Source organism: Ovis canadensis, chromosome 1, assembly GCF_042477335.2.
Source record: "Ovis canadensis isolate MfBH-ARS-UI-01 breed Bighorn chromosome 1, ARS-UI_OviCan_v2, whole genome shotgun sequence".
NCBI lineage: Eukaryota > Metazoa > Chordata > Mammalia > Artiodactyla > Bovidae > Ovis > Ovis canadensis.
In genome coordinates, this window is record NC_091245.1 from 68,403,018 (window position 1) to 68,419,060 (window position 16,043).

The following is a 16,043-nucleotide window of genomic DNA, read 5'->3' on the forward strand; positions in this document are numbered from 1 at the left end:
CCCTCAGTCCCTTAATGGAGTGTTAAGTTCAAAGCTGGAGGTGTGACCATTTAAATGCTAACACTTTTAAGCAAGTTTGTCTGCAACAGAAACACCCTGATTAAGGCTTCTTTCTGCCTCTAGTTTAAAAAAAACCATTTTGCAATGTTAATTTCCACTCCATTCCAACAATAAATAACTCACTACTTCTTTCTGCCTTTCTTCATTTTAAACAATGTCTTATCTTGTAATTGGCCTGCAGGACATCAAAAGGACCTCAACCTTGAACTCCAACAAAGAGCAAAGACTTTAGTAACACAGTTCTTTTTCCTGAGTCCTCCCTCAGTATTTCTTGGCAGCTCTGGAAATGCTGGGGGCCGAAGATGGGTTTGATGGAAATCAGTGATTAACTTGAAAGTGATTCCATCCCTTTCTGAGGCTATCAGAATCCACAGACCTGATTTCTACTTCAAAACTAATTTTAAAAATGGAAGCTGGAGCTTAATTCTTAACTTAAAAAAAATGCTACTAATATCAAAGACTGTACCTAAGTGCCTCATTGTAACTATAACACACTTTAGTTGAACTGAATTACTTTTTAAATCAATTCAGTATAGAACTTGGCCTTTTTATTTCAGGTGATAAAAGAACAAAATTTCAGTGAAGGAGTAAAAGATGACTTCTTGCTGTTAAGAGCTTAGTGAATACAGCGCTTGATGACTCATCTAAAAACATCTTAAAAACATCATTTTGCGTTGCTCAGCTAAAATCCGCTCATTTAATGACATTTCCTGTGGTTAAAATCCTCTGTCCATGGTCACTATTTTTATTTTTATTTTTTTAAAGTTTTTTACTTTTTTAATTTTAAAATCTTTAATTCTTACATGCGTTCCCAAATATGAACCCCCCTCCCACCTCCCTCCCCATAACATCTCTGTGGGTCATCCCCATGCACCAGCCCCAAGCATGCTGTATCCTGCGTCAGACATAGACTGGCGATTCAATTCTTACATGATAGTATACATGTTAGAATGCCATTCTCCCAAATCATCCCACCCTCTCCCTCTCCCTCTGAGTCCAAAAGTCCGTTATACACATCTGTGTCTTTTCTCCTGTCTTGCATACAGGATCGTCATTGCCATCTTCCTAAATTCCATATATATGTGTTAGTATACTGTATTGGTGTTTTTCTTTCTGGCTTACTTCACTCTGTATAATCGGCTCCAGTTTCATCCATCTCATCAGAACTGATTCAAATGAATTCTTTTTAACGGCTGAGTAATACTCCATTGTGTATATGTACCACAGCTTTCTCATCCATTCATCTGCTGATGGACATCTAGGTTGTTTCCATGTCCTGGCTATTATAAACAGTGCTGCGATGAACATTGGGGTACATGTGTCTCTTTCAATTCTGGTTTCCTCGGTGTGTATGCCCAGCAGTGGGATTGCTGGGTCATAAGGTAGTTCTATTTGCAATTTTTTAAGGAATCTCCACACTGTTCTCCATAGTGGCTGTACTAGTTTGCATTCCCACCAACAGTGTAGGAGGGTTCCCTTTTCTCCACACCCTCTCCAGCATTTATTGCTTGCAGATTTTTGGATTGCAGCCATTCTGACTGGTGTGATGTGGTACCTCATTGTGGTTTTGATTTGCATTTCTCTAATAATGAGTGATGTTGAGCATCTTTTCATGTGTTTGTTAGCCATCCGTATGTCTTCTTTGGAGAAATGTCTATTTAGTTCTTTGGCCCATTTTTTGATTGGGTCGTTTATTTTTCTGGAATTGAGCTGCAGAAGTTGCTTGTATATTTTTGAGATTAGTTGTTTGTCAGTTGCTTCATTTGCTATTATTTTCTCCCATTCAGAAGGCTGTCTTTTCACTTTGCTTATATTTTCCTTTGTTGTGCAGAAGCTTTTTAATTTTAATTAGATCCCATTTGTTTATTTTTGCTTTTATTTCCAGTATTCAAAAAAGTATGATTTACTTTAGCGTTTGAATGAACCATAAAATTACCTTTCAGATCATTGATATTTCCACAATTGTAAATAATTATTTTCTCTATTATCTGCAAGCTGATGGGCCTTTGTTTTAAAATGTTTCCTTCTGCAGTTGTGGAGAATGTGTACTTTTAACAAGCAGTTTTAGCCAGTTGTCAAAGGGCCAGGTGGAACATGAGTTGAAACAGAGTAAAATGAATAGCATTAAAAACGCTTACACTCAGACTTGCTTTTTCTTCTGTAACTAGTGTCTCTCCACTGTGCTGCCCAGGAGAGCTTGTGAGTGTGGTGGGCCCAGGGACGTGAAGCCTGATCAGCGGTCTACAGCTCTCAGGCCTTTGTCTGGTGTCCCTTATCACAGTGCCAGCTGCCTGAGTCATGGGGCTCACTCTCCTCCCTGGGGCCCTCACCTGTCTGACATGTGGTACTACTTCAATCTTAAAAGGGAGAGATGCTAAAAAAAATAACAGTTTGAAAGCTTTATTTTTTGAAGCCACTGACTAAACTTCATATTTTTTCAACTGAAAGTCTGATTTAAGAAGGAATAATGAGCAAAGGCTTCTCCATAAGAGCAGATATTCACTGACTGCTGGGGAGATGGTGTGGGCAGATTACCAATGAAACCTCATTTGCAGTTCAGGTATAGAAACACTGTGACCTCAGGAGGCTTGGGGTCACTGGAGCAGGGCACCTGAGCGGGACCTGGGGTGTGATCATGGGGTCCAGTCATCAGCTTTGTGGGGTCAGAAATCCTGAAACATCATTGTCCCTAAAGGTAACAGGTCTCTTGGGACTGCTCCCCACCGATCAGACACTCTAGAAGTTGCTGTCCCCAATCAGAGTACAAAATGAGTAGTTTACTTTGAGAATTGTAGCCCTACTGGTGGGTTTACACACCATGCCAAATTATGACCAGAAGGTTTAGACAAGCAAAAGCAGTGAAAGCTTAATAGCTAAGGTTCACATAGCCATTGAAAGCAAACTTAGGGTTACCCCAAGGGGAAAGTGGGAAAGGGGATAAATTAGGAGTTTGGGATTAACACATACACACTACTGTATATAAAACAGATAACCAACAAGGACCTACTGTATAGCATAGGAAACTACACTCAGTATTCTATAATAACCTATAAGGGAAAAGATTCTGAAAAAATAATGTATGTATATATACATATAAAACTGAATCACTGTGCTGTACATCTGAAGCTAACAACATTGTAAATCAACTATACTTTGATACACTGTGTAAAATAGTAAAAAAATATGGTAAAAAATAGTCAAGGTTCAAATTTCAATTCCATCTATGGCTAGCTGTGTGACCTTAAGAAGTAATTTTACCTCTCTGGGACCAAATCTATCCATCTATGAAAAGGGGAAACTAAGGGAGATAGAATTAAACATTAAAAAAAAAATACCTAGGAAAATGGCTGTAATATGGTGCATACCTCAGTCACTCAGTCGTGCCCAACTCTTTGCGATCCCCTGGACTATAGCCCACCAGGCTCCTTTGTCCGTGGAATTTCCCAGGCAGGAACACTGGAGCAGGTTGCCATTTCCTCCTCCAGGGGATCTTTCCCATCCAAGGATCAAATCAGCGTCTGTCTCCTGCATTGGCAGGTGAATTCTTTACCAACAGCCACCTAGGGAGCCCTTATAATATGGTGAAGAAGTGAAGTGAAGTGAAGTCGCTCACTCATGTCCGACTCTTTGCGACCCCGTGGACTGTAGCCCGCCACGCTCCTCTGTCCATGGGATTCTCCAGGCAAGAATACTGGAGTGGGTTGCCATTTCCTTCTCCAAGGGATCTTCCCAACCGAGGGATCGAACCCAGGTCTCCTGCATTGCAGGCAGACGCTTTATCCTCTGAGCCACCAGGTCTTTCTTATAATATGGTAGATACCTAATAAAATACTGTTGACTAAAAGATTTAATTCAATAGAAATCATTCTGGAGTTTTATTCAGGATAGTAACTTTAGGAATAAAGGATCAATTCATCTTTCTCACCTGTGTCATTAGATTTGATCAATACCAGTACACTTCACAACCACCACAGGAATACAAGGCTCTGAGTATTCATTTACAAAAGTTAAGCCTCCCAAGCTCTCTGTCTCTGGCTGCCTCTCTCAGTGATGGCATTTTAACACACTGAGAGCTGATGATGTGGAGAGCAAGTGGGGAATTACCCGATTCTGAGGTTTCCTTCCAGCCTATCCTAGTTTCTTAGCAGTTATATTCACAAATTAGACCCATGTAAGAAAGTCTTGGTTTCTTTTTCATGCTTGATTTCACACATGTTCACAAATCTGCCCTGAGAGTTAGGCTTTTTATTCAATAGCTACAAGACCTCAGAGCTGGGTTCATTACCACAACATGCAAAGCTTGACATTATCCGCTGAGAACCAGGAGAGCCTGGATACAAGCACAAGTCAGTGAGGTGGATGTTCATGTCTGGGGCCACTAATCAGCTGCACTTTCATTTCTCTCCAGCATATGTTTATTGGACACATTACGTATCAGACTTTGTTCTAGGAAAGGATTGGGCACTTAATAACAGGGGTCTTACATTGGGTGGGGGAGACAGGCCAGAAACCAAGAGAGAGGGGAGGTAAAAGAAATGAGAGAGAGAAATCAGAGCCTACAAGAGCTACACAGAGAATTAACATAAGGCGATGGGATGGAGTGTAACTACTTTACAGGATGCAGTAAGGACTCTGTGAGGTGATGTCTAAGCTGAGTTTTGAATCAGAAGAAGGACACAGACAGGCAGAGACGAGTGTAATGACATTCCAGGCAGAGAGTACCATTAACGTAGAGGCTCTTAGGTGGACACCAGTTGGTGATGGTGATGACCAGACCAAAGGCTGGGGGAAGCCTAGGAGAAGGTGCAGAAGAGGGAGTCAGGGTCATGTCATCAGGGGCTTAATAGCCAGAGGAAGGAGTTTGGAATGTTTGCTAAAGATCACGGGAAGCAACTGCGCGGGTTGCAGGGTGGGGTGGGTTGGTGTTGGTTAGGCAGAGGACTGCATGATTGAATTTGTATTTAATAAGAAAATCCCTCTGGGTGCTGCGTACAGTGGATTATAGCAAACAAGACAGGAAGCAGAGAGACTATTCCAGTATAAAGAGACACTGGCTGGCTGAGTAGAGACAGTGGTGCCGGAAGGAGGTGGCTGAATTTGGGATCTGTTAGGAGGCAGGGTCTTGGGTGGATTTGCAAATGGGTTGGTTGGATGTGCAGAGTGCAAGAAAGAGATAAAGTAGGTATGACTCCACTGGTCTTGTCTGCACAACTGCACAGAAGGTGGCCTTTCCTGAGATGAGGAAGACAAGAGAAGAAATATGTTTACGGGGAGAAGTATCAAGTGGGTGTGCTGGAGCTCACCATGGCTCCTGTGGGTCAGTGCCCTCTCCGCAGCTGCGCACTCACGCCTGCACACACTCTGTCTCACTTCACCTTCAAGCCAAAATGAAACTGTGGACGCTGCCTTCAGCTGTATTTAGCCTTAAGCGAAAGAAGAAATTGAAATCATAAACATTGTTTTATTTTAAAAAGCCAATTTTCGTTCTTAATTTGACTTAGATGTAGTTCAAGGCATCTGAATCAGTCAACTTTGAAGTTATACATATGCATGTATATGTAAATATATCTACTTACAACAGGAAAGAATATATACACACAGGCACATATATAACAGCCAATATTATGTCATCTACTTCTTTTAACTATTAATTATCATTAACACTATCAACTGCCTTCCTTTACCTTTTGATGAATGTAACCAAGCTATGAAGGATGGAGGGCAGAATTACAGGGACCAAGCTTTTGCATCTTTTCTTGATTAATGTTTAAGTGGTGGCACTGTGAGTGAATTTTACTTTGTGCTTTTAGATAAATTTTTCTTAATCACACAAATACAGCTATCAGCACCTGCCCCAAAATATAGACCACTAACCAAAGCACTATAGGATTTAGGACTGAAAGAAGACTTAACCAGGGAGGAATTTCTTCTCCTGTATCCCTGCTAAAACTTTCTAATAAAGGGATATCCACAACGTCCTGGTGGCTCAGAGGGTAAAGAATCTGCCTATAATGCAGGAAACCTGGGTTCGATCCCTGGGTCAGGAAGGTCCCTTAGAGAAGGGCATGGCAACCCACTCCAGTATTCTTACATGGATTCTTGCATGGAAAATCCCAGAGAGAGAGGAGCCTGGGGGGCTACAGTCCATGGGATTGCAAAGAGTCAGATGACTAAGTGACTAACACACACACACACACACACAACATCCCTGGGATGTCCTTTCCACAGTTGGCAGGGCCAATTATTAGCAAGTCCTTTCTTAATCAAGAAGATAAAACTTCCCCTAGACAATTTTCACTATTGGTTCCCATTTTGCCTTTGGCAGAAACAAAAGCAAGTAAACCTCTATTCCTATGTAATAGTTCTTTAAATATTTGAAGACATATCTCTCTTCATTCTTTTTCTTTCTTTCTTTCTTTTGTTTTTTTAAACCAAAGCAGATCCAAATTTTTCCACATTTCCGTATGTGATCAGATTTCTTGACCTTTCATCACCTTAAAGAATGACTCCTCTCAAGGTTTTGTGTTTTAACAAAGATTTTAGCCTTAAGTTAAAAAGCCATTGGTCCCATGTAGGTGGATTGAAGGTATGAGTTGATGATGCTCCTGGGAGGTGATGGGTGAGGGGTGGGAAGCTCTGTTGCAGGAAGTTATTTTGGTGTGGACTACTTTTAAGGTCTTTACTGAATTTGTTACAATATTGCATCTGTTACATGTTTTGGTTTTTTGGCCGCAAGGCATGTGGTGTCTCAGTTCCCCCATCAGGGATCAAACTCACATCCCTTCATTGGAAGGTGAAGTGTTAACCACTGGACCACCAGGGAAGTCCCAGAAGGGCCTTTTTAAACATCATCTTAATTATATAATGAAACTCCACACCCTGTGTCCCAGCTTCTGGTTCTGGATCAATTGCTATCTTTGGGTTTAGGGGGCTATAAAAAGAGTTACAGCATCAGAAATTTTCAGCATTAGAAGGAAACACAACTGCTCGCTTTGCACTCACAGCAGAATCTCTCAATAGAGAGGCAGAGGAGTAAGGGGTCCAGCACACAGGATCCAGCGTTGGACTGACTAGATTCGACTTCAAGATTCAACCGGGCCTCAGTTTCCTCACCTATAAAATGACAATGATAGTAGTATCTTCCTCCTAGTGTTGCACAGCGCCCAGTTGATGACAGGCCCTTATAAACGCCAACCACCATTCCGTTTGTTGTTCTTGTTATTCACACAACATCCCCTGACAGATCATCATCAGACTTCTAGTGCTGGGACACTCCTTCCTCCCCAAGGCGATTCCTTCCCAGGGTTCAACAACCTTCGTGCTAAAATGTCCTTGTTTAAACTGAGCTGCAGTCTGTGTTCCAGTGACTACCACTCATGGGGCCTAGCTCTGTATCCTCTCTCGGGAGATAGTTCGTTATATATTTGAAGGCAACTATCAAATATCATTGTATCAGCTACTAACATTTGCTAGACACCTATTAGATAAACTAGACTCTGTTTCATGGGACAAATGTCCTGTGGGTTTGTTCATCACTGCAAAGGCAGCATCTAGCGGATTATTGGACAGCTACCAGGTGTTCACACTGAATAATTGAGAAATGAACGGCTCTTGGCCCATTTGTAGTTAGAACTTTAGTAAGAATTTCCTCAAAGTCAAGACTGTGCTTTGGCTTTGAAGGAGGTTTGTGACAAACCAGGAATAGAGCTGTAATTCAATTTAGTTTAAGCATTTACTAAGTACCTTCTAGATGTTAGATACTGTACTAGGTATTAGAAATGCAAAGAAGAAAGGGCTATGTATGGTTCCTCCATTAGTGATACTAAGGCAGCACACAAACAGGCCATTCCAAGAAGAAGTTCTCCATGGGTGTCTTTGTGAGAAGATGCTCCACCTGAAAGGAGAATGCGTAGTCACAGTTTAGAAAACAAAACAGATGGCACAAGACATCAGATGTTGGTTCGTTATGGGGCAACGCAGGGGAAAAGTAAGAGAGGTGTGAAGTGAAAGTTACTCAGTCGTGTCTGACTCTTTGTGACCCCATGGACCATACAGTCCATGGAATTCTCTAGGCCAGAATACTGGAGTGGGTAGCCTATCCCTTCTCCAACAGACCTTCCCACCCAAGAATAGAACCATGGTCTCCTGCATTGCAGGCAAAGAGAGGTGTAGGGATTTAAAAGGGGAGAGTGAGAGACAGCGTAAGAGGTGTGTACACTGAAAGCTGCCTCAGCAAAGAATTAAGCGAACCCAGGGTATCTGCTAGGTCATTGCTTGGGTGTCTTGGATGAGACAACGGCTGGGTCATTTAAATTACTTAGCCTGGCCAGAGTTTGTACTACAGACTTGTAATTATGCAGTGTTACCTTATCAGTCCTGGGTGTGTAATTATGCAGTGTTACCTTATCAGTCCTGGGTGTTCTTTGGAAGGACTGATGCTAAAACTGAAACTCCAGTACTTTGGCCACCTCATGCGAAAAGTTGACTCATTGGAAAAGACTCTGATGCTGGAAGGGATTGGGGGCAGGAGAAGGGGACTACAGAGGATGAGATGGCTGGATGGCATCACTGACTCGATGGACGTGAGTTTGAGTGAACTTCGCGAGTTGGTGATGGACAGGGAGGCCTGGCGTGCTGCAATTCATGGGGTCGCAAAGAGTCGAACACGACTGAGCGACCAGTCTGAAAATTCAAATAAAGATACCATAACACTGTTGACGAACTTCACTGATTAATTAGTGTCTATTTATGTAACAGCAGGATTTTGAACTTCCAGATCTGTTTATTTTCTAAAGAGAGTCTTGTACATGTTGAGGGGCATGTCTGTGGGTCTCTATCTCTGTCCTCTTGTAGAGCTTTTGAAGCAGCATCTCTCCACCATGGTGGCCAGGACCCTTTGGGATCCTCGCATCCCTGACTCCCTGCTTGATGAAGCAGGCGCTATAGCTATGTGTTGCTGCTCCATGGTCCTACCCAAAATAGGGTGAAAATTTCTCCAATAATGAGTGACCCTTTATCATATGGGCCAAAAAGTGACACTGTTTGTGTTCGAAGTTTCACAAAGTCCAGCTTGAAAAGGGTTTCCCAACTTTGGCCCACAGACTCTCTATAGAAAGTTAGATATAATTCTTTGGCTTAACCTAAGAGTAGACATCACAGTGCTCTTTCTGGACCCAGCAAAACACCCACCCATACTTGCACCTTTTTTATCTCCCAACAACCAGTTCACCAACATTGTTCCTCATAGCTTCTGCCAAAATAACCAAAGGCCTTGTGCATATTTAGTAGCAAAAATTGTCACAGCCGGCCTCCAAGATGGCCCCTGGGATTCCCATCTCCTGGTGTTCGTGGCCTGGTGTGGTCATCTCCCACACTATACCAGGGCTGGTCTGCGTGCAAGCACACTCTACAGAGGCCATGGCAGGCCCGACCCAGATGAGGGTGTAAAAGACACTACTCTTTCTATCGTGGGCTCTTTCCCACTTACTTCCTCTCAGGCCTCTTGCTTTGGAAGGAATCAGCTGCCATGTTCTGGGTCTTGGGAAGGGGTCTAGTGATGAGAAACGAAGGCTTTTGGTCAACAACCAGTGAGGAACTGAGGACTGCTGCCAATAGCCAGGGGAACAAGTCTTTCTGGAAGCAGAACCCCCCAGCCCCCAAACCTGCCTGATGCAGCCCTGGCTGACAGCCTGCCTGCAGCATTATAAGAGACCCTGAATTAGAACTACCTCACTAAGCTACTCTGATTCTCAGAAGACTGTGAGTTAATACATTTTTATTGTTTTAAGCTGCTACCTTTGGAGTAAATTTATTATATAGTGAAAGAAATCTGATACAAAACTAGAGGAGAAGCAGTGAAGGGTCAATTGTAAACACCATACATCTATTGTCCCATGAGTTAAGTCGGGCTCAGCCTGTCACAGCGGTGTGAAGCATTTGTAGTTGCTTATATTATGGAAGATTGGTAATGTACAATGATAGGGAGAATGAAAGCAAAATAGCGGAAATACATTGTTTCAATAAGAATGTTCCCGCTACATAAGTATGATCATGGCGACAACATCACTTATCAGGACCTCAGGGTGCCCTATTGTATGACAGAGTAACTAATGCACTTCCCACCGTTTCTGAAGGTTGATACGAAAACTCATAGTGTAACATGGATGCCTGCCTCCAAGAATGCTGTATAAATCCAGTGTGCTATTATTGTCCATTTTTAATGTGAATTGACAAGGGCCACTTTAGCCTGTTAGCACTTCCTTTCTGAAGAAGAACCCCGACATCTTTTAGTGCCCTCAGCAGCAAATGACTTATGCCAGAGCCTATTCTTCTTCTTTAGATGGAAACCCTACTGACACCTGTTATGTTTTCTATTAGATGAAGAAGGTTTTCTAGAATGTGGGTGAAAGGGAGCTTTGTCAACCGGAAGGAAATGCAGGCTGTAGTCCTCCCCCTTGGCTGCTGAAGAGAAATTGTTGGTGGTCAGGAATACAGTTTTGAATGCCTGTTTTCTCGTAGAGAAAGGTTTCTGTGCCAGCTGAAATGCCAGGTTACCTTTCCGTTATTTTCAGTCCTGCAGATACGACTTCATTAGCACTGAGGCTCTGTTATGAAGGCTTTTTATACCTGCAGGTTGTCATTCTGACTTAGTTACTAATCCTGGTCACACATTAAGGGCTTTGATTAAGCAATTTGCCTTTTTTCCTTCCTCTCTTCCATCTCATTGAGAGATTACAGAGTTTGAGCATGAGGTTAAAGGATTACATCTGAATCCTGAGAGTCCCGACACTGCTCCAGCTGTCTGTCATTTCCTGGAGTGGTTACTTATCTGTCAATATTTCTTCCCTTTTTTCCCAAGTCCCAGACCTACTTGATCTTGTCCGTTTGGCTCTGCTGGTGGAGGAATAACAAGGGTCTTCCCATCATGCAACATTCTGGGATACATCATGACAGAGAAATCTCAAAGCCCAGGTCAATTATAACAGAAGATGTGCACCACCTCTGCCCCTGAACGTCTTCTGGGGCTGCAGTTGTTTTAAACTAAGTCACCTGAAAAATGCAAGGAAATGTGTGTCTGGTTCCTGCCTGCCTTTCTGCTTGTTTAGCCAGATATAAATAGCAGAAGACTAATACTCTGTGTGTGTGGTTTGTGGTTGGGAAAAGGGAATAAAGTTGGCAGCTACCTCATTGTGCCATAATTACTTTTTAATTAGAATTCATTGAATACAGATGGATTCTTTCTGTTCTTCACCCACTGATGTTTTTAATATTCCCACATCAGATATTATAAGGCAGTAGCCAGCCGTGAATTACATAAAATAACTCTGTAGCTGGTAGTGACTTACAGAAAGTAACCAACTTAACCATTTGTCTTAGATGAAAAATGATCTTACACCTTTTTGTGGATTCTATTGCTGGTGTGTTGATATAGTGTTTGTTTACCCTCATTCCTGCAAGAAAAAAAAATCATAGTTCTTGTATCAAATTACTATAACTGACTGGAACATTTTTATTTCAAATAATGTACCATCATTTTTTTTTCATGGTGACACTGATAAATTTGCAGGATTTCTCGTTTTTCCCCTCCTACCAATGAATAATTTCAACCTAAACGTGAATGGAATATAGTTTCACGCTGTTATAAAATATCATTGCTCATCACATTCTAATTGTAACTAAGTTTGAACCTGAATATCTATTTGCAGTATTTTGATAGAAATAAGAAGTAATTTCCATTTTTTTGCTCCAGGGTCTCTCAACATGAACTGACACATGGTGCATTTTTGAAGTCACACTTAATAATTCTCTTTTCATTATAAACAACCACACCCTTGTTGAATAGCAGACCTAAAATTAGGCTTACATAGGCCTATGTAATATACCTAAGAAACATGATTTATTCTAATGTAATAATGGCATAGATTTATAAAGCTTGACTACTCCAATGCTCCTCGTTATGGTTGTAAAATATTTGTGGCCGCTGTGGGATTTTCTAGATCATTATTTTAAAAAAGGAAAACCCATTTTGACAGATGAACTGGGGCCATTCTGAGCAAATCACAGATACTTCATATAACAAGGCCTCCAAAGAGGGGAGCATACACTTATTACTATGGCAACCTGGATCAAAACACTATTTTAGCAGAGAGTTTCCAGTTTTACAATGCAATGATGATTGTTTATAGTACCACTGAAACCGGATTCAGCAAAGGTTTAAGAAATGAGCTGACAAGAGGAAAATCATTATAGATAAACTGGGGATACTGAATGGAGTAGCATGGAATCTGTCATTATTTGATCAAATACTGAAATTTATTGCCCAGGACAATAGAAATAATGGAAGAGGAGTCAGATGATGAGAAACATTCTAAAGTTTCTTCTGTTTCAATCGTTTGGTCTAAGATCACTGTTATCTGAAGTTCGAACTTTGAAAGCAAAGAGGTTTTTTCATTTTTTTAAAGTACATATCTCTCATTTTTCTTATTTTTCTATCTGCAAAATACCTACTTGTAACTTTAAAGTTGTGGGCTGATGCTTCTTTTCCTAACATATTCCATCTGACAGAGTGTAACACGGCACAACTCAAGAATGATGCCCATCACGCAGGGCTTTGTGCTTCCACATGTCTACATGAAGTGACAGCTGGTTGCGACACTGCTCAGTTATTTTTATATAAGTGGAATTTTTACACAGAAAGGGAAAAATTGTCTGGATCGCGAGTTGTCCATTTTGCTGAATCTGTCTCAAAATATCTAAAGACACTACTGGGTGGATAAAGAGCATTGAAGTGAAGGGTTGAATAATCATTTATTTGTTTATTTATTGTGCATCTCCTGTGTGCCAGCTGGTGTGTACAATGGGAGTGCATGCTTCTAGGTGTGCAGTGGTGGAATTTACGGTCTAGTGATGATGAAAGCCTTAGAAAAATAATTGAAGGATGCAGAAAAAGAAAATAACTGGATGAGAATGGTGTTTGGATCTCTCCTAGTACTTACTAACTGGAATAGCTTTCCAGTCTTTGAAGGGAGAAAAGGAAACAACATTTACCAAATGTCTGCTTTATTCAAAGTTCTGTGAGCTAGAAGCTCTACAAATAACCTCATTTAACATCCTGGGAAATTGCAGATGCTATCAAGTTTATTTTGCATATAAGTAACAGCAACTCAGAAAGTTAAATGAAATTCACAAGTATATTAAATAAATACCTAGGTAGCAATTATTATGCCCACGTACCGATATTAACTCATTTAACCCTGTACTACTGTGTAAAGCAGTACTGTTATTATCCCTATTTTACAGATAAAGAAAAATAAAGCACAGAGAGGTTGAATAACTTGCCTCAGGTCACACAGCTAAGTGAGTGGCAGAAGCAAGATGTGAACCTAGAAAGTAGGCACCACTGTGCAGTGAAGGTGTGTGTTGCACATAACCAACTGCTATAACCTGTTATCTAGAATCAGCAATCTAATCTGTAAGTAATCAACGATCTTGTGCTATAAGACAGGTCTGCTGACCTAAAACAGGCTTAATTTTTTTCTCCACTTCTTTGCCTACGTAGCTGGATACACACCATAACTTCCAGATATTTTACGTGTCAAACATACACTGCATTTGTTTTATTCACATAATCATTCCTTGCTGAGAATACAATAATGCCTCAAAATCATTTCAACAATTTCACTTAGGGTAACAAAGAGAGCATAAAATTATCATTTGGCTCTGGGCGAGTGATTAAGTCCATAAATAATTTCACAATGTCAGGAAGTCTTGAAAACCTTAAATAGCCTCATACTATGCGAGGTAAATGGTCAGGCTATAAACTATACCCACATTTATTCAATTGAATGTATGTTGTTGTTGTTTAGTCACGAAGACATGTCTAACTTTTTGGACTGTTTGTAGCCAGCCAGGCTCCTCTGCCCATGGGATTTCCCAAGCAAGAATACTGGAATGGGTTGTCATTTCCTTCTCCAGGAGATCTTCCCAAACCAGGGATCGAGCCCACTTCCTGCACTGGCAGGCAGATTCTTTACCCTGAGCCACCAGGGAAGCCCCAACTGAATGTATACATGTTTATACACTAATTTGTGATTTCAAAGAAAGAAGCATCTGTCTACACTGATGTGGAAATATGTAATGAAAGGCCACTGGTTTCTGGCTCCCAACATCTGTTTTCCCTTGCCTTGATAGTGATATCCTGAATTTCCTTTGAGGAAAGACCTTCACTCTTTCCCTCTCCATCTCCTTTCACGCTGCTGTACTGAGAATGGATCCAAGGCTGTGTGGTCCCTCCTGTGTAATGGCCCTTCTATTTGTCTTTGGGTTTGCTGATACTGGATTACACCATCATCTCATCACTATGTGGGAGTTCTAAGAATAAAGCCACCATGGAGAAAAGCAGAAGCAAGAACTGAGAAAAGGCAGAATTCTGTAACATCATTTCAGATCCCTGATAAAGCAGCAGCTGGATTTAGATGTATCTCTGGATCTTTCAGTTAAAGAAGCAAAGTGTCTAAGCCACTTTGAATTAGAATTTGCATCATTTGCAACCTAAAAAGCCCTAAGAATATAGGGTGACAAAACTATTCTAATAATGTCCTGTTAATCCTTTATCCTTCCTATCTTCTCTCCCACTCTTCATATCCAAAGAGTCATGAAGTCTTATCTATTTTACCTCTTGAATATTTCTCAAATCTACCTACTTCTCTCCTTCATTATCATCCCCTTAGTCCAAGAAGTTGGCATGTCTTATGCAGGCTATTTGGGCTAAATTTCTCTCTGGTCTCCTGGCATCGAATCTAGTCTTATTTTAATCCATTCCTCACACTCCACCAAGAGCAAATTTCCAAAAATGTAAATCTGACTATACTGCTCCTCCATTCCACCATCCTCTCCTTCACCCAAGACCAGTAGTAGCTTCCACCTGATCCTAGGATACACATTAAAATCCTGAATACTGACTTTGGATTCCTTCACTGTATTTAGCAGGACACAGGAATGATGACTTATGTCTCTATTTCAGAATTAATACTTTTTGCAGCCATCCCCTTACCCAGGAGTATGAAATATTATGTTAATCAGGAAAGTATTTAAACAGGCGAGTTGCTAATTACAAAAGGATATTTTTGCACTATAGAAAATGATGGAGGTTGGATAATATATTTTAACACATAAAAATTATAAAGATCTGTCTATATTTTTGCTTCAAAGATTTAGGGACAGGCAGCATCATGCAGTGAGTGGAAAGAGAACTCGCCCAATACTTGGGATATCTGGCTTTGTTATTTATTAACTGACTGTCTTCAGGCTGCTTAATATAGGGATAGATCATAGGCTTTGGAATAAGATAAGTTGGGGTTCAAATCACAGCTTTGACATTAGCTGTGTAACCTTCATTTCCACCTGTAAAATGGGGAAAACGACACTTGTTTAAAAGAAAGTATATAAAGCATAAAATGCATTGTCTGCCTAGAGTAAGAGTTCATTAAATGTCATTTTCATTTTCTCTTTTCCAGTTTGCATAACTTATTTAGCTTCCTTGGGCCTCTGTAGTTATATCTCAGTAGTTATATCCTAACAGTTTGGGTCATTTCTGAGACTCCATTACACCAAAATTTTCCCCACAGTTTGGGGAAAGTCAATAAGTCAATGAATCCTCTTATTTTCCTAAGCTGTTTCGACTAGAGTTTCTGTCACTTACAACCAAAAGAGAACTATTGGTTCAAGACAAGGCTTGCCTTTGCACCTCTAAACATATTGGCTTTCTTCTCTCCAAGCGGACTTCTCTACAAGATGAGGCCCAAGGCCACAGGCAACTTGTACCTTCCTCGTTTATTCTAATGCTTCCATCAGACAGAAAATTGCTCTCTTCCCTTAGTTCCCATGGGAACAAACCTGGAGAAGAGCTCTGATTGGTTGACCTTAGGTCATGCGCCCTTCTGTGGCCAGAGGGGATGGGGCTCTAAGAGTAGAAATCCCCTTAG